The sequence below is a fragment of the Lithobates pipiens genome, unplaced genomic scaffold (assembly GCF_037356315.1).
Source record: "Lithobates pipiens isolate NorthernLeopardFrog02 unplaced genomic scaffold, aLitPip1_a1.2 Scaffold_27, whole genome shotgun sequence".
Lineage (NCBI taxonomy): Eukaryota > Metazoa > Chordata > Amphibia > Anura > Ranidae > Lithobates > Lithobates pipiens.
In genome coordinates, this window is record NW_027507788.1 from 112,421,643 (window position 1) to 112,444,886 (window position 23,244).

Genomic DNA, 23,244 nt, shown 5'->3' on the forward strand with positions numbered 1-23,244 from the left:
TTAGTCATTAGATCAACTAGCTTAGGGCTAGCTATACACATAGTATAGCTTGCAGACTGAATGAGAGAGTCTAATAGTTTCCTCCATCTACAATAAACTGTGTGGATGATGAAGTCTCCCTTGCCAGCAATTGTATTCTGACAGTTGAAATCACAGGCAATCACAATACACAATACGAAACAGTGACTGCACCTGATTGGATGCACTTACTGTTTGGACTACAATTTTCTAACCAACTCCTTTGACAAAAGTTGATAAAAAAAATAGATTTTGATAAGTTGGGTGATGCCCACAGGGCCACCCACAGCTCAAATGTTGGGTAATTCAGCAAGAAACAGCTGAAATTCAAACCATGTATGGCATAATTTAGGCCTACCATTCTCAAAAAGGGAATCAAGGCTATTTGGCATCTTCTTTTTGCTACCTTCATCGACATGATTTGAGAGGCAACTAGTTTGGATTCCTAGGACACTTTCTTAGCACACAACAAATTAGAATCAGCAGCCCCCATTTAGGTTTGATTTGCAAGTCAATCTTTTTTTATTTATTTTTTTTAACTGGTAAATTCCCAAATATACGGTATATATTTAGCATACCTCCCAACTTTCTGAAATGAAAAAGAGGAAGACCGTTTAGCACAAAGCATGTAACCAATGGACATACCCTTTGTCACACTCCCAGTTACATAGACCACAAAAAAATAATATGCATAAAATTAATGGTTAAGCTCACAATAGATTTTTTTCACTCATTTTCCTTTATGCTGGGTTTTCAAAATAACAAAAGGAATTACATTGAATGAAACTTTTAGAAGGGGGAAACTATCAAGCACTGCTTACAAAATGAGGTGATGGGGAAAGGAATGTACGTCGCGATATGTGGAAAGAAACCTGGCATAGAAAGGAGCATACAGCATGGCCTATGGAATGAGGTCATATGGAATAAGGAAAGTACAGCATGGAGAATGAAATGAAGCTGAGGAGTTGCCATTATTGTCTGGGAGTACTGGCAGGACAAATGGGCGGAGAGACTACTTTCGCTGTGCTCTGGTCATTGGAAGCTTTGTTGCTGCAGTGTACCTGCCAGAGACTGTACCACTAATGTGAGTGTTGCTGCTAAGGACTCCAGGGAGGGAAAAGCTCTGTTTTTTATCTAATGCTGGTGTTTTGTCAAAAAGTGTCCGGCCATCGGATAGTGTCCGCCCTGTAGTGCGCAGGCACATCGCTTGTGCAGTACGGAGGAGTCTGAAAGTCTCCAAAGAAGAACGGTGCCTACACACTGAGTCCAGCTGCAAGCCTCACCATCCAAGTGGACGGTTGCACATAGTAACAGGGCCCCCCCCCCCCCCGTGGGCTAGCTTCGCTCACCACACTTTGGGCACGGCCTCGCTTCGCTCTGCTATTTTTTGTTCTAACTCTATGTCCACTTGGATGGTGGGGCTTGAACCTGGACTCACAGCGCAGGTGCCGTTCATCTTCAAAGACTTTCGGAATGTCCTTGTCCTCTGTACTGCACAAGCGCAGTACAGGGCAGACACTATCTATCTGAGAAGGGGGGTAGGGTTTGCGCTATGGAGACAGTGGTTAGGAAAAAGAAAAAGAAAAAGAAAAAGGACAAAGACAAAGGCCAAGATTAAATTGCTTTGAGGAGGGAGGCTGCCACTCTTAGCCCTTGTACACACAGTCGGACATTCTGCCAACCAAATCCGTCAGATTTTGTCCGACGGATTTTGTCCAACGGATTGTGTCCGAAACTGTTGCATACACACGGTCTGACCCAGTTGTCGGATTTAGCGGTTGCCAAGAACACGGTGACGTAAGCCGTGTATGGTGGGACTAGAAAAGGGAAGTTCAGCACCACGTCCGTCACCCTTTGGGCTCCTTCTGCTGATATCGTGTTAGTAGAAGTTTGGGGAGAGACGATTCGCACTTTTCACATTAGTGATTCAGATCGCTACTGCTCTTCGGTTTCTTTTTTTTACTTATTTCATATTTCATATTGTCATACAAAAAAATTCAAAGTACAGTTCAGAAAATGCATATGAACTAAAAACAGAAGTCTCTACAACCCACACATAATACCTTTTTATCACCTCATACCCCAGCCCCCCCCCCCCCCCCCCACTGCCGGTTTATTATCCTCTTATTCGCTGTAACCACAGTTATTTCATATCCGGTTATTAAGGTGTCTTTTCACAAGCCTGATTTTATCCTCGCCTGTTATTTTTAATCCAGTGGGCACTCTATTTCCTTCAACCACGGTTCCCATATTTTCTCAAATCCTCTGAGGTTGCCCCTACGTATATATGTATTCCTTTCCTTCCACACTAGGTCATTTATGGCCTGAGTCCATTCGCTTGAGAGAGGTGCTCCTGCTGCCTGCCATTTCTGTGCTATCAGTCTCCGTGCTTGAAACAGGCATCTAATAACAGCAATGGTTGTACTCCTCCGCTCCCCCTGAGTTCTCCTGTAACCTAGAATACAGGTTCTGGGGTCCAAGTCCAACTTAGTCCCAAAGATCCTGTTTATAGTTTCAACAATTTTTTGCCAATAACGAAACAGCTTTGGGCACCTCCACAGCATATGTATAAGGTCTCCAAAGCCCCTGCATCTTGGGCAGTTGGCATCCGTTCTCTTACCAAACGCATGCAGCCTCTTAGGTGTGTAGTAAGCGCGGTGTATCACCATCAAGTGTGATACTTTTTGTGATGGAGAGACTGATGTCAGTGGGCCTAGCTCCAGTATTCTCCTCCACTGTCCCTCTGTGATTTCTCCTATATCCTCTTCCCATTTCTTCTTCTGCTTAACCAAATCCAATTCTGTACCGGTGCCTATGCTTAGCAGTTCATATGTAGTGGATATGAACCCCCTAGACTTGTTTATCTTATATAACTTCTGTGACAAAGATGTCTTATCTAGCTCGGGCATCTGGGAGCCAAACTGTGCTTCTAGAGCGTGTCGTAGCTGTAGGTATCGGAAGAATGTCTGCTGCGGTATATTATAATCCCTTTTTAAGTCCTCAAATGTTTTCAAGGTTCTGCCCTCATATATTTGACCCAGCCTCGTTATACCCTTCTCCTCCCAGGTCCTAATTTTCCCTATTAATAATACTTCCTGAAGGTTCTTGTTATCCCATAGGGGCGTATATTTTGACCACTCTGTACACCCCATCTGTTTTTTTGCGATCTTCCATACTTTACTCGTCATTTCTATTGTAGGATCCTTACGCTGAAAGGAGCGTGCCTCTAATACATCCCCCAGCATTTCATGTGGAGCCTCTATCAGCATTGTTCCAGTATTCAAGTTGTTTTTCCCCTCCTGATCACTGCTCACTATATGCTGCAGCTGCGCTGCTAAATAGTAATTCCTAGGGCACGGTACTGCCACTCCCCCTTTTTCTGTTGGTAAATGTAATGCCTGGAGCCGGATCCTTGCTTGCCCCTTTTTCTAGATCAGCTCACGAAAAAGGGTTTCAAGTTTCCTAAACCACTTCATATGCAACCAAACCGGGGCATTATGTAATACATATAGTAATTGTGGTAACCATATCATCTTGATCAGGCTACATCGGCCTGCTACCGATAGAGGAAGCCGGCTCCATGCATCGCAACTCCGCCTGAGTTTCCCCAGTAACGGAACTATGTTTTTGTCCACATACTGACCGACATTTGTTGTTAAGTATATGCTGAGATATTTCAGTGCGCTTACCACTTCTATATGTGGGATCCCCCGTGCCGTCACAGTGCTCAAGTTGTCAACTTGAAGCAGCTCTGACTTCCCCCAGTTTATTACCAAACCCGTAAAGTCTCCAAAGTCTTCCACTAATTTAATTACCTTCTCAAGACATTGGCCAGTATCTCCTAAGAAGAGGAGGACATCATCCGCGTATAAAGCGATTCTCTCCTCCCTCCCTCCCTTCCTTTGGAATCCAACTATATCGGCATGTGACCTAACAGCTATTGCCAACGGTTCCATTGCAATTGCAAAAAGCAGTGGAGAAAGTGGGCATCCCTGCCTTGTCCCCCTGCTCATTTCTATTTCTTCGGATTGTTCTCCATTAATTCTTAATCTTGCGCTGGGGGCACTATACATCAGTTTAACCCATCCAATAAACGTGGAGCCAAATCCGCATTGCTCTAAAACATACCATAAATATTTCCACTCTAGACTATCAAAGGCCTTAGTCATATCCAAAGATAAAATCGCTCTTGACCCCCCCTCCACCCCTGGCGCTTGTATATTCAGGAATGCCCTTCTTATGTTCATGGTAGTTGAACGCCCTGTTATAAATCCTGTCTGATCTGGATGTATGAGCTTAATGATGATTTTATTTAACCTGTTTGAGAGTACCTTGGCCAGTATTTTAATATCAGAACATAAAAGCGATATAGGCCTATATGAGGCCAAGTCTTGGGGATCTTTTCCTTGTTTGGGTATCACAATGATGGTCGCTTCCATCATGGATGCTGGTAATTTCCCTTCTAATCTTGCCCCTTCCAGGGTCCTAAGCAGCTCCGGGAGTAGAATCTCGCCGTATTTCTTATATATCTCCATCGGGAGTCCATCTGGGCCTGGAGATTTTTTGGGAGGCCATTCTGGCCACCGCCTGATGTAGTTCGCTTAGGGTTATAGGGGCCTCTAAGTCCTCCCTCTCCTCTTGAGTGATAGTTGGAATTTTCACTTTCTCCAAGAATGACGCCATGTCTTCTTCCTTCCCCCGGTCACGTGTTTTATATAATTCCCTATAATAGGCCCTGAATGTTTCAACTATCTCCTTCCCGTTGGTAATAACTGTCCCATTCATGGATTTGATCGTTGGGATAGTAGAAGGGGGGAATTAGCTTTCACTAATCGGGCCAGCATCCTTCCCACTCCCTCTCCTTCCCCAAAACAACATTGTTTCTGAAATAATCGTTTATTTTCTTCTCTTTTGATTATTACCGATTTATACCCCTGTTGTTTATTTAACCATATTTCTTGCTTCTCGTGCGTCGGGTCCTTAATATAATTAACCTCTGCCTCAATGACTTCTTTCCTAATTTTTCCCTCCCAGCTCCTAGATTTTTGTTTAATTTTAGCCACGTGTTGAATCAAAATGCCTCTGAGAAATGCTTTTAGTGTATCCCAAGTTGTGTTTATAGGGGCGGTGTCTTTATTAAACACTATAAACTCTTTTAAGTTCTTTAAGATGTCGTCGACATCCTTTATTAACTCAAGCCAGAATGGGCTGATTCTCCAGCTCCCCGATGTTTTCTTCCCCCCCCCCTATACACACTGACATTACCAGAGGCGAGTGGTCCGATACCCCTCTTGGCATATACTCTATTTTTCTCACGCTTTGCAATGCTTCTTCGTTACCTAGAGCCAGGTCTATTCTGGAGAGTGTTAAATGCGAGCCCGAGAAACAGGAGTACTGCTTCGCACCCGCATTCCTCACCCTCCACATGTCCAAAAAACCGACCTCCCTCAGGAAGTGGCTTAGCTTCGTTGTCCCCGTTTCCCCGGTTTGAATTTTACTAGGGAATCTATCAATCCGACTATCCAACACTTCGTTAAAGTCTCCCAGTATCATAACTGGTACATCCTCCTTATCAACCATAAAATCCATGAGTCTACACACCACCTCCATTTTAAACGGAGGCGGTATATATACACTCGCCAAAACATATAATCTATCCTCCAAAGTACCGTACAGAAAGACATAACGACCCAGTTCATCAATGCTGGCCTGCCTGCAGGAGAACCTCACCCCTGTTCCAATTATCACGCTCACTCCTCTCGAGTAAGATGTGTGGGTAGAGTGATACTGATTTTGATACCTCCTATTTTTAAAAAGGGGTATAGTTGCTTTAGTTAGATGTGTCTCCTGCAGGCAGGCCAGTCCAATCCCGTATCGCTCTAGCGCAGAGAACACTGCCGCTCTTTTAACTGGGCATCCCAAACCTCTGACATTCCAAGAGGCGATATTAAATGTTTTATCCTGCATTATTCAACCGAGGCAAAATGACCAAAAAGAAGAGGAAACACAAAAAAAAAAAAAAAAGAAAGGAAAAAAGGAAAAAGACCCCTGATTTTTAAACATGAATACCTGGGGAAGTGTCATTCTACACGTGCTCAAACCACCTCCTCTTAAATTACAAATTCTTGGCAAGTGTGTGACCTTTATGAAAATACATTCCAAATACATTGATATTTGTGCACATACTGAATACATTTTAACTTTACCTCTCTTGTGGTTGTCTGTGCAGCCTATTACTTGATCCCTTTTGCCCCCCCTCCCCCTTCCTCCCCCTCCCCCTTCCCGCCACCCCACCTTTCTAGGTATCCCCCTGGGGGATTACAAGTGACCTTTCCACACTCATCCCTTCCATCCCACACCTCCACCACCTTCCTACTCACATATCGCCTTACGTCCAACCGTAGGTGGATAAGAATGAAAAAAAGTAAAGAATAAAATAAGATAAAAAAACAAATATCCTCCACCCCCATCACTCTATCAAACCTGATTGCATACTTCATTTAAACCTCCCTCGCCTCTCCCCCTGTGTATCAATATTTCAAACCTCGAATCCCCCCTCCCCCAATCCCGTCCCCCCCACCCCAACTCCCCGATCCCCCAATATATCTACAACAACCCCTTGTTTGCCTCCAGCCACGAAGTTGCTTCGGCCGGAGAGTCAAACAGCTGTGTTCCTCCCAATGCTATTATTCTCAACCGTGCTGGATATAGAAGTGCATATGAGATCTTATATGTCCGTAGAGTACGTTTGATTTCCAAAAATTCGGCTCTTCGCCTCTGCAACTCCGGTGAATAGTCTGGGTACAGAGAGATCTTTGCTCCATTGTAGCTAATATTTTCCACCTCTCTTGACTTGCGCATCAAAGTTACCTTGTCATTATAATTGAAAAATGTCAAAATCATTGGTCTGGGACGGCCCCCAGGGGGTGGAGCTTTGAAGGGGACTCGATGAGCCCTTTCTTTTGAAAAAAAAAGATGAAAAACTCTCTCTTCCGAACAGCTCAATAAACCATGTTTCTAGAAATTTTATCTGATCAGGGCCTTCACATCTCTCAGGCAATCCCAACATCCTAATATTGTCCCTTCGGAGTCTATTTTCCATTTCGTCCATTCTGGCATTTTGATTACTCAATTGCTTTCTCATATTATTAACCTCTTGACGTATAGGATGTAAATCGTCTTCTATTTGGCTTATCCTTGTCTCCAATGCTGCTGTTCTTTCCTCTGCCCTCTGCATATCCTGTCTAATCAGCAATAACTCCACCTTCATACTTTTGAATTGTCCACACAATTCTCCCAATGAGGATTTACAAGCGTTTACAGCTTGGAGGACCTCTCTTAATGTTGGATCTTCCTCCGCGGGGGGCTGCCGCCGGCAGCACCCCCACACTCACTCTGAGTTGCCCCTTGGCGCTTGCCTGCATTTCTTTGACCCAATGCAGCGACAGCGTTTGATCCTGTGTGGCCTTGACTTTTTCTGTCCGCTACCCCCCCCTGCTGTGCTTTTACTTGCGAAGACTGAGGCTGTAGTATCAGCTGTGACAGCTACTCTCCTTTTACCGGGGACTGACCTGGGGTGCGGGCATAGCGTTCTAACTTTGCTGCAGCAGCAGCTGCTTGTGCTACCATGGCATTTTTTTCTTTGGCGGACCGGAGCTGTTGCGACCCGCCATTCTCATGTGCTACCTGCTCCTCTCCTTGCCGCCTTGACATCTTCCCACAAAATCACAACTCAGAGTCAGGGAGGCACGTTTATACCTCCAGAGCAGTACAATTGTTAAAAGTCAGTGGCAATGAGGCAGTAGTATGGGCCAAAAAAAAAAAAAAGGGGGGGGGGAAGATGGGGAGGCAAGGGGGAGGGGGAAGGCTTCTATGCTGGGTTCACAAATTTTTGAGCGACTGGTGCTCTGGATCCCTTATGCGGTAGATTGCGGTAGATTAAACTTTCCGACCTCAATCCTGGCTCTACTGGAGTTATCAAAGTGGGACTGTTTTACAAAGTCTTTTTAAGATTTATCCTTATCACACAGACCAATATCAGGCCAATGTTACTCACATTTAACATACAGTCATACAGTCATGCCTGACTGAGATGGGAGTGATAGATGGTCCTCAGTTATGCAGTCTATACAGCACTCCACCATCTCATCTCAATCCGGACCCCCCACAGTCCCATCTCATACCTCAAGGGCTGTTGGGTTCTTATTCAGGTACGCCTTCTGAAAAAGGAATATCTTTCTCCCGACTTCGCTTCCCCTCCGGGGGCGCCGTTTAGAGCTATGCACAGCTCGCCATACGACCACACCGCGGCCGGCTGTAGTCACCCAGCCGCGCTTTACTTTCGCTTCCGCTCCGTATGTACTCGGCAAACCCGACTGGGTTCAGATCCCTTCAACGACCATCGGCTGCCCTCGGTTTTTTTTCGGGAATTTCCGGCCGCTTCCGTCGTTCTGCGGGCTTTTAAGCGTCCCTCCAGTCACCGCTCAATTCCCCCAGCGAACATGCGTCACAGCAGAAGGAAACACAGGGAGAGAGCCTAACGACGGTCCGCTCACATCCCTTCGCTCAGTCTCACTCAGGTACGCCTCTCACATCCGGCCACTCCCCCTGCTCCCCCGTGCTCTTCGGTTTCTGCTTGTCTTTGCGTATCTGATAATCAGTGCGTGCAGTCATTTCAAGTATTTGTTTCTCATTGTGGACTATATCTTGGTATAATACGCTTTGAAAGGCATTTTTTATTGTCTGCTTGCTTCTGCTATTCAGGTTGTTCTTTCAGGCCTTGCTGTTTATCGGTGCTTTCTGGTGTCCGTTCTGACCAGCCGACCGTTTTCAAACCATGTTTCCTCTACGTACTCGTCGTACAGTTTTGTGCTGTGCAGGGGCTTCGTGTTGAGGTTCTTACTTTGACACAAGCCCGGTCCATGAACAGGGAGGGGAGGCGTTTGTGGACCAAGAATTGGTTGCGCCAGCGTCACCAGTTCTCGCACATGCCTTTGCTCCGTGAGATCCGCGAGAATAATCCTGATCATTTCAGGAATTATCTCCGGATGACGGACCCCATTTTTTACCGTCTGCTGGCTTTGCTGACCCCTTATATCACCAGGCAGGATACCTGCATGCGGCAAGCCATCACTCCGGAGCAGAGGCTTATCGCCACGTTGCGTTACTTGGCGACAGGGAGAAGTCTTCGGGACCTCAAGTTCTCTACAGGCATCTCCCCCCAGGCTCTGGGGATCATTATTCCAGAGACCTGTTTTGCCATCATTCAGGTCCTGCAGAAGGACTATATGAAGCTAAGTTGTATCCTTAAACATCACATTCTATGTATTTCATGATTGCTAATGTCTTGCATTTCTTTCCTCATTCCCTAATTACCATCATTGCAATATGCTCTAATTCATATGCTCTGCCCCTTTGTCCTCATGCAGATTTGCCTCACTAACTTCCCCACCATGCTCTTCTTGGCCCATAAAACTGTAGTCTAGTCACTTACCAATGTCTTTTGTCAGCTCCATAGTATTGCTTTCCCCTAAACACCCCCTAAAATGTCTACAAATGTGATGTGTATGCTTCAATTCATGCAAAGTGACCTTTTTTTGATTTTTGGGGTTGTGCCAAACTCATTAGTAACCCCCCTCTCCCCAACTGCTAGCTCAGCTGATAGCAATCTTCTATCTGATGACTTGACCAAACCCAATACACACTATACCTACCCTTTTCATGATCACATTTATGTTATTTTTATTTTTTTAACACATTAATTTTCTTGCTATGTACTAGCAGAATGTCAAAATGTGCTTCCATTTTGTTATTATGACACTTCTTACCTGTCCGGTGGGCTGCCAATAGTGTAAGTAAGGAGGGGCTTCACAAAGTATCACACATTATTTAGTCATTCAGCTCTCAATCAAGTGGAGAGGGTTACCTGTCCTAAACATCCCCCCTCATTTTTTAGCAAGGGCCCATCATATGGGGGGGGGATGGGGGGGGGGGGGTGATGACTCTCATAAGGGGACCTTATACTTTAGGCTTTAAATACTCAGTTCCCAAAATGTTATACTAATTTTGACCAAAAATGTGAGTGTCTAATCTGCTTGCAATGTTGATTTGTCAAATTACTAATTCTTGTACTTGTTTCACTACACAGTGTCCTTCAACGCCACAGGAATGACAGACTGTGGCCTCACACTTTGCCAGTTTTTTTTAAGTTGTGCCTTTTTCACCAACAGTGCAAACCCAAGTTCAGAGCGAGATGAGGGGACAGTCTCTTTTTCAGATAATCTTATTATGTTGTGGGTCTGCTACACACACACCTTCTTTTTGTAACTAATGTATGTAGTGAATTACTGACCAAAATCGTGCTCATTTTCAGCACCATGGCAGGAAAATGGCATGATTGTCCAAATTTACACCTCACTGTGGGTGTTTTTTACTAAAGGCACATCCACTATGCACTACAAGTGCACTGCAAAAGTACACCTGAAACTGCACTTGGAGTGCAAAGTGGAGTTACCTTTAGTAAATCACACTCCTTCTCAGCACAAACTAAAATTTGACTACAAATACACTTTATGCGCAATGAAAAAGGAAGCCACACATTGTTGATAATTCAACTTGTTAATACAAGCACATTCACATGTGCGTTTCAAAAAGGTTTTTACAACAAACCAAGAGATTTTGTGTATCCAAAACAGAGTTTAACAGTTCGAAGGGGGAGGGGCGGAGCTGCTGGGAGAGATGGTTGCTGCTCTGTAGAGCGGATCCAAGGCTGCCTCTGCTACAGCCGGCGCTAATGGCTTGAAAGCTTGGAGAAGCTCATATCGGTAACTTACCAGGAAGACAAGGAAAATTGCATACGCTTCTATGCTCAAAATGTTCGTTTGATCCTACTTGTAAAGCTCACAGCGGATGCTTGCCTCAATCGGAACTATAGCAGTCGAGACCTCGGCAGGAGGAGGAGAGAGGGAAGTCCGAGGAAACCCGAGGAGATCCGAACCGGCCCGAGGAGATCCGAGTCCGCCCGAGTCAGACAGTGACAACCCGTAGAGCGCCGTGGAGCGAGATACAGCTGAGTAGGTGGAGGAAGTCCGGCCTTAGCGGCGGTGTGGGGGCGGAAGCCAACCACCGGCGCTGCCGGCCGTTTGACCGTCCACCCGGCGGCGGTCCCGGAGAAGCCAGGCGGAGAGCGGGAAGGGTCTCAAGGTGGGCTGTGGAGAGCCACGCTTTGAGAGGCAGAGAGCAAGAGCCTCGGAGAACCCTCTGGACTGATTAGAGTGCCTGAAAAAAAAACGAAGGTAAACTGATTCCTTTTTTTTCTTATGCTTGAGTGATAGCAGAAGTAAAAACAAAACCTACAGCGAACAACCAGAGACGGATGTAAGATGCAACAATAGTTTTTACTAAACAAAAGCAAAATAAAGTAAGGCTATGTGAACTGTGAACTGTGAACTGTGAACTGTGGACTGTGAACTGCATTTATATGTAAATCTGAAACAAACTTAATTTAGGTCTGGCTCAAAGATATTCCTAAGGTTTTAAGATATGGCGGCCTAATTAATGTATATAAGATCTCAGCAATCAAACAAGGAAAAAGGTCTTGTGTCATATGCCTATGGAATTTCATGGATTGTTTTATTTTGAATATATATACAAAGATACTATCTAGATATGGTTGTGATATAGTTTCTTTCTGAAAGACTACCAGAGACTGCCAAAGAGTGAGATAAAGCTATTACTGAAATATTTTACAATCTCCTTAAAGGGATCATAACGTTTTTTTTTTTTTTTTTGGAGATAGAAAAGATAGAAGGGCCAAGGAAAGTTAAAGGTATGGCACCTAAGAAGGGAACCAGAACACCCCAAAGTCAAAAAAATAAAAGGGAAAAAAGAGAGGGTGGAAATAAAGGAGCCACAGGGGCTCAAGCTACCCAGACAACGGACATAAAAGAGTTTTTTCAACAAATGCAACCACAAACAGAGGCTCAGGATCAATCTCAATCCCCTCAACAATTATTAAAATCAACACACACAATAGGATCTCTACAAATATCGCAGGAACTATTAGAAATGGCAGAAGCATCAACATCTTTGGGAATATCAGGAGAGGAAACTACAAATCAACCTAGGAATAGCTCACCAATTGAGACAGCAAGTTTATTAATAGAACAAAAAGAGGGTGATAATAATGAAAGTTGGGACATAAAAACATATATTCGCTCCCTTCCTACCCGATCAGACATGGATCAATATATACATAGGCTGGAGGACTCCTATAAAGCTGAGATCCAGGAGATCAAAGCTTCCACTCAAAAAACACAGGAAATAATAGGGAAAATGGATAAAAGAATGTTAAATATGGAACAAGAGATGGCTCAATTAAAAGAAAGAATACAGGAACAAGGAAAAGATTTAATGCAAGCTAGAAACGCTATAGATGAACAAGAAAATAGAAGCAGAAGAAGCAATATAAGGATTAGAGGTTTGAGTGAAAATGTGATGTCAAAAGATTTGATTTCGGTGATACAGGGGGTCTTTCAAGATCTGGGTGGGGACCTATCTCTGGAAGAGCTGCTGATTGATCGTGCGCATAGAGTTGCTGGAGCAAGAAGGATAGAGCCTGGAGAGGCCAGAGACGTTATCTGCAGGATGCACTATGCACGATCAAAAGACAAAATAATGATGGCAGCAAGACAAAAAAAAAATATAGAATATGAGGGAAAACAGCTGATACTTTTTCAGGATATCTCCAAATACACCTTGGACAGAAGAAGAGCACTAAAGCCCCTGTTGGAACTACTTAGAAAAAGGAACTTGCAATACAGATGGAAATATCCTTTCCAACTGCAGGTTCAATATGAAGGGTTGATAGCTACCTACAGGAACCCCGAAGATTTACCTGAATTTGTAAAAATTCTTGGTCTACCTCTAATAGACCTACCAGACTGGCCAAAATTAAATAGAAAATTAGCAACAAGAATATAAGAACTTGCGGAATTGGGGGGGGGAGGGGAGGGGAGAGGGAGGTGGGGATGGGGGAGATTGTTTAGGGTGTAAGAGTCCTTTTTTTTTGTTTTTGTTTTTTTCTTTTTTTTGTTTGTTTTTTGTTTTTGTTTTTTTTTTTTTTTTTTTCTTCAATTCTTTCTCTTTTATTTATTTATTTATTTATTTTTTTTTGGTATATATATATACACGGTTTTTTTTTTTTTTTTGGAATTATACACACGAAACGAAAAAGGCAAAAACATTGGGGGTAGGGAGGGAGAAGACACTCACATGTATAAGTATATATATGGATGTATGTATATAAGGTATATAAGGCAATCCCTTATTTTTTTTTTTTTCTCTTGGATTGTACACGAAGTATAATGGGGAATAGGAAGGAAACTCACATATATAGATATGTAAAGATAGATGTATGTACACATGTGTTTTTTTTTTTTTTTCTCCCTTTGAATTATACACATGAAACTAAAAGGGTAAAGATATTGGGGGTAGAAGGTATTTACATGTATAAGCACATATATAGATGTATGTATATAAGGTAAAAAAATGGTTTTTTTTTTTTTTTTTTTTTTTTTTTCTGTGTTTTATATGGAATATTAACACAGTAAAGATATGAGTGAATATGGGAAAATGGTGTTTTTTTTTTTTTCTCTTTTTTTTATTTTTTTTATTTTTTTTTTTTTTGGTAATATGGTATACTAACACAGTAAAGATATGAGTGAATATGGGAAAATAGGGTTGGGGGTTTCCTCTCCCTTTTAAAAATTTATTTTTTTTTTTTTATTTTTTTTATTTTTATTTTTTTTTTTTTCCTCCTTGGAATTATCCACACGAAACTAAAATGGTAAAGATATTGGTGGTAGAAGGCATTTACATGTATAAGCACATATATAGATGTATGTATATAAGGTAAATTTTTTTTTTTTTTTTTTTTGGAATATTAACACAGTGAAGATATGAGTGAATATGGAAAAATTGAGAATTTTTTTTTTTTTTTTTCCCCTCCCTCTTTTTCTCCTCTCTTCCCCCTCCCTTTTAGGGGTTACGGAGAAGAGAGGAAAAAAACGTAGAAGCCTAATGTTATATAGTATGATATGAGCTTTTAACACTAGATGTAATAATAGTAAATGAAGATAAGAAAAATTAGGCAGCAATGGAAAAACTGACGAGCAGCCGATCTAAACCAGCGGTTCCGACTGCCCCCCTCTTAATAGGGACCTTACTGGTTAAGTAAGTTAGACTTTTTTTTAAGTCATCATAGAGTAGTGTAAGTGTAGGAAAGAGTGTAGTGGTGAACTGTTTGATAGAAGTGTTAGGATTGAGTGAAAGTAACGTGAAATTTGAAATTTTCTTCTTTTTTTTTTTTTTTTTTTTTTTTTCTTCTCTCTCTTCCCTCTTCTTCCACTACCTTGAGAGATCCCTTGAATATTAAGGGATAACTCACTCCCTCTAGAAATTTTAATATGGAGGGGTTAAAAATCTGTTCTTTTAACGCAAGAGGCCTTAACTCTCCCTCAAAAAGAAGTCAAATTTTAAACTTCTTCCACAAACAAAAAGTAAATATAATCCTTTTCCAGGAAACACATTTTCGTTCAGAGCATATTCCGAAACTAACTAATAAGTATTATGTTAATTGGATCCATGATACATTTCCATACTCCAAGTCGAGAGGGGTATCAATAGCATTTCATAGAGACACGTTATATCAAATAATTCAGGAGCATAAAGGGAAAGATGGAAGATCTTTGGTGGTAAAGATAAAACTATTTGGCAAGATGTTTACAATCATTAATATCTATTTACCAAATTATGAACAAATCGAGTCAGGGATAAAAATCCTAAGAAATGTAATGGATAGTGCAGAAGGAATAACAATAATCGGCGGAGACTTAAATTTTATAATGGATATGAAAATAGATACTACTAATATTCATCCCCAGAGGAGAAATAAACATCTAAAAGAATTTAAAGAATTACTAGATGAATATCAACTGATTGATATATGGAGAGCACAACACCTAAAAGAAAAGAACTTTACGTATCACTCTAATATTCATGATTCCTATCATAGAATAGATTATTTTTTCCTGAGCCAATCTGGATTACTGATGTCCCCAACAACAGAAATAGGAGGATTTTTATGGTCAGATCATGCACCAATATATGTGGAATTAAAAATAATGGAAAATAAAAAAACTAGGGGGTTATGGAACCTTAACGATAATTTACTTAAAGATAGAAAATGTGAGGACGATATACAGCGGGCGATAAAGGAATTCCAGCTAATTCACGATAGTGATAACACCTCAATTCCTATACAATGGGAAACTCTAAAATGCGTACTGAGGGGACTGTTCATCAAGCACGGATGTAGGATAAAAAGGGAAAAGGAACAAAAAAAAGACCAACTTCTGGGGGAAATTAGGATATTAGAAGGAAAACATAAACAGAGTTTAAAATTAGAAGATAACATACTTTTAAAAGATAAAAGAATTGAACTGCAAGCCGTGCTTGATGAGGAGTCCCTTCGTTCAAGAGATAAGAATAGAACACAATGGTACTATTATGGCAATAAAACGGGAAAACTACTCGCAAGAACATTAAGAGGACAACAATCTACGACATCTATAGCTAAGATCTTAAAGATAAACGGGGAAATAACATATGATCCAACTGAAATTGTAAAAACATTTCAAGAATATTATGATAAACTATATAATATAGAAATACAACAGGAAAATAAAAAAGAAGAAAGGGCAGAAAAGATTAGAAAATACATTAACGAAACAGCGTTACCAAGATTTTCTAAAGAAATAACTGAGAAATTGGAAGAAGAAATTACAACAGAGGAGATCCAACAGGCAATTGCCGAACTGGCCCTGGGAAAGAGCCCAGGACCAGACGGTTATACAACAAGGTTTTACAAACGGTTTCAAGAATTAATCATACCCATACTTAAAAAAACATATAACTCTATAACGAAAATACAGACCTTTGCACCACAGAGTACAGAAGCTCACATCGTATTAATCCCTAAACCAGAAAAAGATCATACACAAAGTAAAAATTACCGCCCTATCTCATTAACAAACATTGATATTAGATTATATTCAAAAATTATTTCTAATAGATTAACCCCTATCTTGCCAGAATATATAAAGCTAGATCAAACGGGTTTTACAAAGGGGCGGGAAACTAGGGATAATATAATGAAAACCTGTACTCTTCTGGAACATGCCCAGAGAGCCGCCATCCCTGCCTGCTTATTAACCATAGATGCTGAGAAAGCTTTTGATAGGGTGGGATGGCGGTTCCTAGAGGAGGCACTAATACAGTTAGGATTAGGCCCAAAAATGTTAGGTTGGATTATGGCACTATATGCCAATTCAAGAGCTAAGGTAAGAATAAACGGAATACTATCAGAATACATAAAGATATCGAACGGAACCCGCCAAGGTTGCCCCTTATCCCCTTTACTATACATAATAGTGATGGAACATCTAATCAATGCAATTCGGAAAAATAAAGATATACAAGGGATAAAAATTAAGGATAAAGATTATAAATTGGCCGTATATGCGGACGATCTGTTATTATATATAACAAACCCAATTATAACAATTCCTAATATAATAAAAGAATTAGACCGATTTGGGGAATTTAGTAACTTTAAGGTAAACTACGAGAAATCAGAAATGATGAACATCACAATAAAAGAAGAATTACAGATACTCTTGCAGGAGGATTTTCCGTTTAAATGGCAAAAAGAGGCAATCAAGTACTTGGGAGTTATGATTCCGAAGGATTTGAAACAAATACAAGAATTAAACCATAATATGATCATACGTAAAACAATAAAACAAATGCAAAAATATGAAAAAGCAACATATTCATGGTTGGGTAGAATAAATATAGTAAAAATGGAGATACTGCCAAAGATATTATACATATTCCAAACATTACCTATTGTTCCATCTAGGAAAATAATGACAGATTTAAGGAAGGCTATAAATAGCTTTGTATGGGCAAAAAAAAACTGCCGAATAAAAAGAGAAACACTAACCAGAACAAAAGAGGACGGAGGGCTCGCATTGCCCGATTTTGTAAAGTATATGCAAGCTGCATCATTGGTTAGAATTATAAATTGGCAACACGATAAAGAAAAAAAACAATGGGTAACATTGGAAGAAACAATTACGGGAATACAACTTAGATTTTTACCTTGGATAAAACCTGAATTAAGAACAAACAAAAAGGAAATGCCAATTTTCGTGAGAGCTACCCTAAAAATTTGGGATGCAATGCTTAAGAAAGGAAAGCTATCCTCCAGAACTGGACCATTGACTCCATTAATGTCCAACCCAGAATTTAAGCCAGCTTTGGAAGGGGCAAGTTATTTAATTTGGAATAAGATGGAGAATGTAAGACTAGTACAGATCCTGGTGGATGGAAAAATGCCAAGTTTAATTGATCTCGGATTGGAAATTAGAAATGATTGGTTACAACATTTTCAATTAGATAAATTTATGAAGTTAAACAAAAATTTAATAACCAGACCATTAACTAAATTTGAACAAATAATATTAAAGGACCAAAACCATAAGAACAAATTATCTAAAATATATGAACTATTGCTACCCACGGGGGACATTAAAGACTTAATAGAAATCAGAAAATGGGAGGAAGAATTGGGAGAGATAAACTCAGAAAAAGAATGGAAAAATTTTTTAGGGATAATACATAAAACCTCAACGGCATTAAAACATCAAGAAAGAAATTATAAAGTGGCATTGAGATGGTACTGGAGTCCAGTTGCACTAAAAATAGTAAATAAAGGAAATACAGATAAGTGCTGGAGGTGTGGGATAGAAAAAGGTACACTGGAACATATTTGGTATAGATGTACAAAAGTGAGAAATTTTTGGTTAAAAATTTTTGAGATATACCAAAAAGTGACGGGAAAAGAACTAATCCCAGACGTAAAGGTAGCATTGTTTTCTCTCACTATAGATACACTGGATAGTATGAAAAATGGGATAATTCAGCATATGACAACAGCAGCCAGAACAATAATAGCACGTAAATGGAAAGAAACAACTAGCCCAACAATAGCAGAATGGATATGCGAAATGAACGAGATATGTTTTTTGGAAAAACAAATAAGAGAAGAAGGCTATGTAAAAAACCAAATACCAATAGTGTGGAAGAAATGGGAAGAATTTCGGGCCTCAAAAGGAATGGTAGAATATTTATAATTAAAGGAAAAGGGGAGGGAGGGAGAGGAGGGGAGAGGGGTAGGAGAAAGGGAGGATTATTGTTTTTTTTTGTGTCTTTCTTTTTTTTCTTTTTTTTTTTTTTTTTTTTTTTAGGTTGAGTAAAATGTTTTATGTTTTGGGAATATTGTTGTATGATGTTGTTGTAAATGGATATGGTTGGTTAATGTTTTTTTATAAAAATAATAAAGAATGGATTTGAAACAAAACAGAGTTTAACCGGAATTTTGTTTCCTTGTTTTTGTGTAAACAGGCATGTATTAAACCGTAAAATACAGAACACAGGAACTTACAAAGTTCAACTTTGAAAAGTGAAGACAATATCAGACATGAGTATGTACAAACTGGGCTGATATTTCCTTCATCACATGGGGTGTGACCCCTGAAAAATCCAAATTTGGAAGATGCAGTGTGTCACTGTGCTATCTCCCATCATGGGGGATCAATGTACATGCTTTGGGGCTGCAACCCCTTCATCTCAGACACTTTCCACAAAACATGTACATTGAGCGAGATGAGGTGACAGTCTCTTCTTCAGATAATCTTATTATGTTGTGGGTCTGCTACACACACACCTTGTTTTTGTTAACTAATGTATGTAGTGCATTACTGACCAAAATCTTTTAATCAAAGCACATTCACATGTGCGTTTAGAAAAGGGTTTTACAACAAACCAACATATTGGGTGTATCAAAAACATTATTTAACGTAATTTTTGGGTAACTTGGTGTTTTTTGTGTACAGGCATGTATCAAAGCGTAACATACAGAACGCAGGAACTTACAAAGTTCAACTTTGAAAAGTGAAGACAATATCAGACATGAGTATGTACAAACTGGGCTGATATTGCCTTCATCGCATGGGGTGTCACCCCTGGAAAATCCAAATTTAGAAGATGCACACAGTGTGTCAACATGTGCTATCTACCATCATGGGGGATCAATGTACATATTTTGGGGCTGCAACCCCTTCATCTCAGCCACTTTCCACAAAACACGTACATTGATCCCCCATGATGGGAGATAGCGCATGTTGACACACTGTGTGCATCTTCCAAATTTGGATTTTTGTAAAACACAAAAGTTGTTGTTTAAAAGCAAAAAAATAAAACCCTATCTAGTTTTTGTTGTTTCACACTCTCCCCAAAACATCAATGATGTTCTTCATTTTATTTTTTACATCATTGATGTTTTGTTGGATAATTTCCAAATCACGATTGCACCCCATTATCTCCCCGATCAAGATCTGGGCACTTTCACTGGTAAAACGGGAATCTTCTTCCACATCACCTACAAAACAAAGCAAACAAACACACCATGTAATAAAAATATGGTGATATACATTGCTGAGCTTACCGGAAGCTGTGTTCTCCGACACTCACCTGTTGTGGTGACTATTTGTCCAACCTCCACGATCTCTCCTTCCTCTTCCTCCTCCTGCTCCTGCTCCTCTGTTTCTGCTTTTGGAAGTTGCCCTTCTTTGGGAGGGGTGTGGTCCCTGGTGTCCTCATACTTGCCGAGTCTTCTCTCCCCTATGAGAATGTAAACAAAGAATAATTAGCACACAGAGGGCAGCAATAGGAATCTGAAACATTGCTTGGAAGTGTTGTACAATTGTGTTTTTGGGCCAAGTTACATGGTGAGAACATTATTGGGTACACTTTGTTAAGCTGGAATACTTCCCTGCAGAATGATGTGTCTTACGAACGAAAGAAACCATGAACTTGAAAGTGGGCATTTTAAAATGCACAGCATGAAATCAAAGCACATGGAGCAGTACGCAAGCAAGAATAATGATATGAACACACGACAACTACTTACTTTTTTTAAGAGCACGCTTGATCCTTACTGCTCATGCTCCCTCAGTTTTAGTTCTGACCAGCGTTTTCTCAGTTGATCCTTGGATCGGCGTACCCCAAAATTCTTATGAAGACTCTTCAAAACTTTATTCATGATCTTGGCCTTTCTGATATTTGGGTTTGGGTAAGGTCCATACTTCCCATCATAGTCGGTCCTGTTCAATATGTCGACCATCTCCAACATCTCTCCAAAAGACATATTTGAGGCCTTAAATCTTGTCTTCCTGGATCCTGGATCTTCCTGGATCGGGACGTTTCAGGCTCCGGGCTTTCCTCACCCTCCTCCTCGTTAGTGGAACTATTATTAGTGCACACCTGTGTTCTCTCCGCCATGTGCTCTCCCCACTGCGCCAGAAGCGAATGGGCGAGGAATAGTCTGGAAAGAACGTCAGGGGCGGGCGGAGTCTCACGCATGCGCACTGTATATAAAACGCAACACGCGTGTATCGTCCGTACGATCTGGGAAGAGAGTGAGGGGCGGACGTGACGAACGTGGAAACTAAGGTAAAATTTTTAACTTGGTGCTTCACTAGACTAGACTGCTTCTATCTAGGCCGATGTTGGGACAAGATTAGGAGGGATTTTAATGGCATTATTAATATTTGAGGGTTTGTCTTGTGTTGTGTCTTGCAGACAATATGGATCCTTTCCAAAATGAAAATTTTATGGGGCTATTCCTAGAACTGTACATGGAGATGCCCTGCCTGTGGCAGTTCCACAACGAGTTTTATGCCGACAGAACAAAGAGGAACGCAGCACTGGAGAAACTGCTTTCTTTGGTGTGGATCATGGTCCCCACGGCAGACATGGCCTATCTGAATAGGAAAATTGGGGCCATGCGGATTACATATTTCAGGGAGAAAAAGAAGCACCTGGAGTCCTTGAGAGCAGGAGATCCAGATGCCGTTTATTCCCCCAGGATGGTTCACTTTAACAATACACAAGTAAATGCGCAAAAACAGGGTCAAAGATTTTCCCAATGTCCACCAGTCTCTCACCAATTGAAACCAAAGATCCAATTAAATGAATGAGAGTCCATATTATGAAAAAGTCCGTATGGTTATAAATATAAAAGCTACTGTCCAGTAGAACAAAGGAAAGCATTTAAAACCAGGAGCTCCATATCCAGGGCTGCCATCAGTGAAGGACAGAAACCATGTTCCAAAGTCTGTGAAAAAAAAGCAAAGGAAGAGGCGCCTCTGGGTGTAGAGATAACAAACACTTTAATTAAAAAAACGCATATATTTCAGGCAACTCACATTTTGGATGTGGTCTATGAGCATTCAGTCACTTTAAAAGCTGAGCATGGCTGTGGTCATCTAGTAGTCCATCACGCTGAGGCACTGTAGCCGCTAGTGGCCAGGAAGTGGCACAGACGCGGAGAGCGATGACATCATGAGGTGGGTGCGACCGGTTTCGTGAGCGTACAGGCTGAGGTTGTTTGACAGCCGCGCTCCTTCATCAAGCAAGATGAAGGAGCGCGGCTGTCAAACAACCTCAGCCTGTACGCTCACGAAACCGGTCGCACCCACCTCATGATGTCATCGCTCTCCGCGTCTGTGCCACTTCCTGGCCACTAGCGGCTACAGTGCCTCAGCGTGATGGACTACTAGATGACCACAGCCATGCTCAGCTTTTAAAGTGACTGAATGCTCATAGACCACATCCAAAATGTGAGTTGCCTGAAATATATGCGTTTTTTTAATTAAAGTGTTTGTTATCTCTACACCCAGAGGCGCCTCTTCCTTTGCTTTTTTTTTTTTGGTTCACTTTAACAGGCTGCATTTTCTGGTAGACCAAGGGTTACCCAGGCCACCACTCTCCAGTCTTCCTTCAAGGCATCCTTCACCCCCAGCTGAGGCTTCTGATGTCCAACCTGGGCCTTCCAGGCAGCAACATGTGGTGGGGCCCAGCTTGAGACAGGTATTGCATTGTTGAACATATTTCTGGTGTTACATTTAATGATGTTAACTAGATGTTCTTATTGATCAGTAAGTTGTGATTTCTCAAAGTGGTTTACATCTCAAGAGACAGTAATGACCAAAAATGATTGGGACGGGAAAGGAAAATGCTTGTGTCAGAATGATAGTCTGTTCTATTTGGTAACATTCAATTAGCAAAAGCCAGGACCACAAAATGGTGTGATTGATGATCAAAAAACTAAAACTATGTCCCCTTTTCATACACAGGAAGACCTCAGTCGGGGGGAGGCTGTGGCAAGTGGCAGCCAGGAGGCCGACCAATGCCCTCCTTCTCATCCTCCTGCCCCAACTACAGAAGCCCAGCCGCAGCCTGGAAGGATGCCTGGTGGGAAGTCCCCAAGGAAGATGAGAGAGTGATGGCCTGGGTTCAGTCTGGTCTGACAGAAGATGCAGCCTCTTGAAGATCCACATCCTGGGGACAGAAATGGCATCTGAATTTCTCTCCCTGAGATATCTACTCCTCAGGCCACCAAGTTTTTCTATTAGAATTTGTTCATGTCTGCCCTGGGGGCCAAAGGCTGCACCAAAGTAAGAAGTTTCTCCAGTGCTGCGTTCCTATTTTTATTTTATAGCGACCAAAATAAAGGTTTTTTTTGTTTGATGAAATACTTGTGTAATGTGTTTTCCTTCCAAAAGGCCAGTTTATTTGTGAGCAGGCAGGTACATTTCAAAAATACACAGTGAAATGAATAACAAGGGGTACCAACACTAAACAGCCTCCTGTAGATTAAAAAAGAAAAACCAAAGATAAAAAATAAAATAATGTTATTGTGGTAAGTTTACACACAAAAAACACCCCAAAAAAAGGAGAAATGAGCAAACTGTCTTTAAAGGAGATTTTTAGGAATTAAAAATAAAAAAGCATCCAAAAAAGAATAAACCAAATCTAAAATTGTGTAGATGTGACGCAAACTAAAATTGTATTGCTGAAATGGTTAAAAAAGAGTAATGAAATACGTTCGGGAGAAGTGTGTGTGACTATGAGCATCAAAAGAAGTTTATTCTTGCAGCATTGTAAAGAACAAGAGAATGCGCTTGATGAAAGAATTTTTAACATTGCAGCGTGACGAATGTGCTATATCGCTTACGAGCAGTAGTTTTACCTGAACGA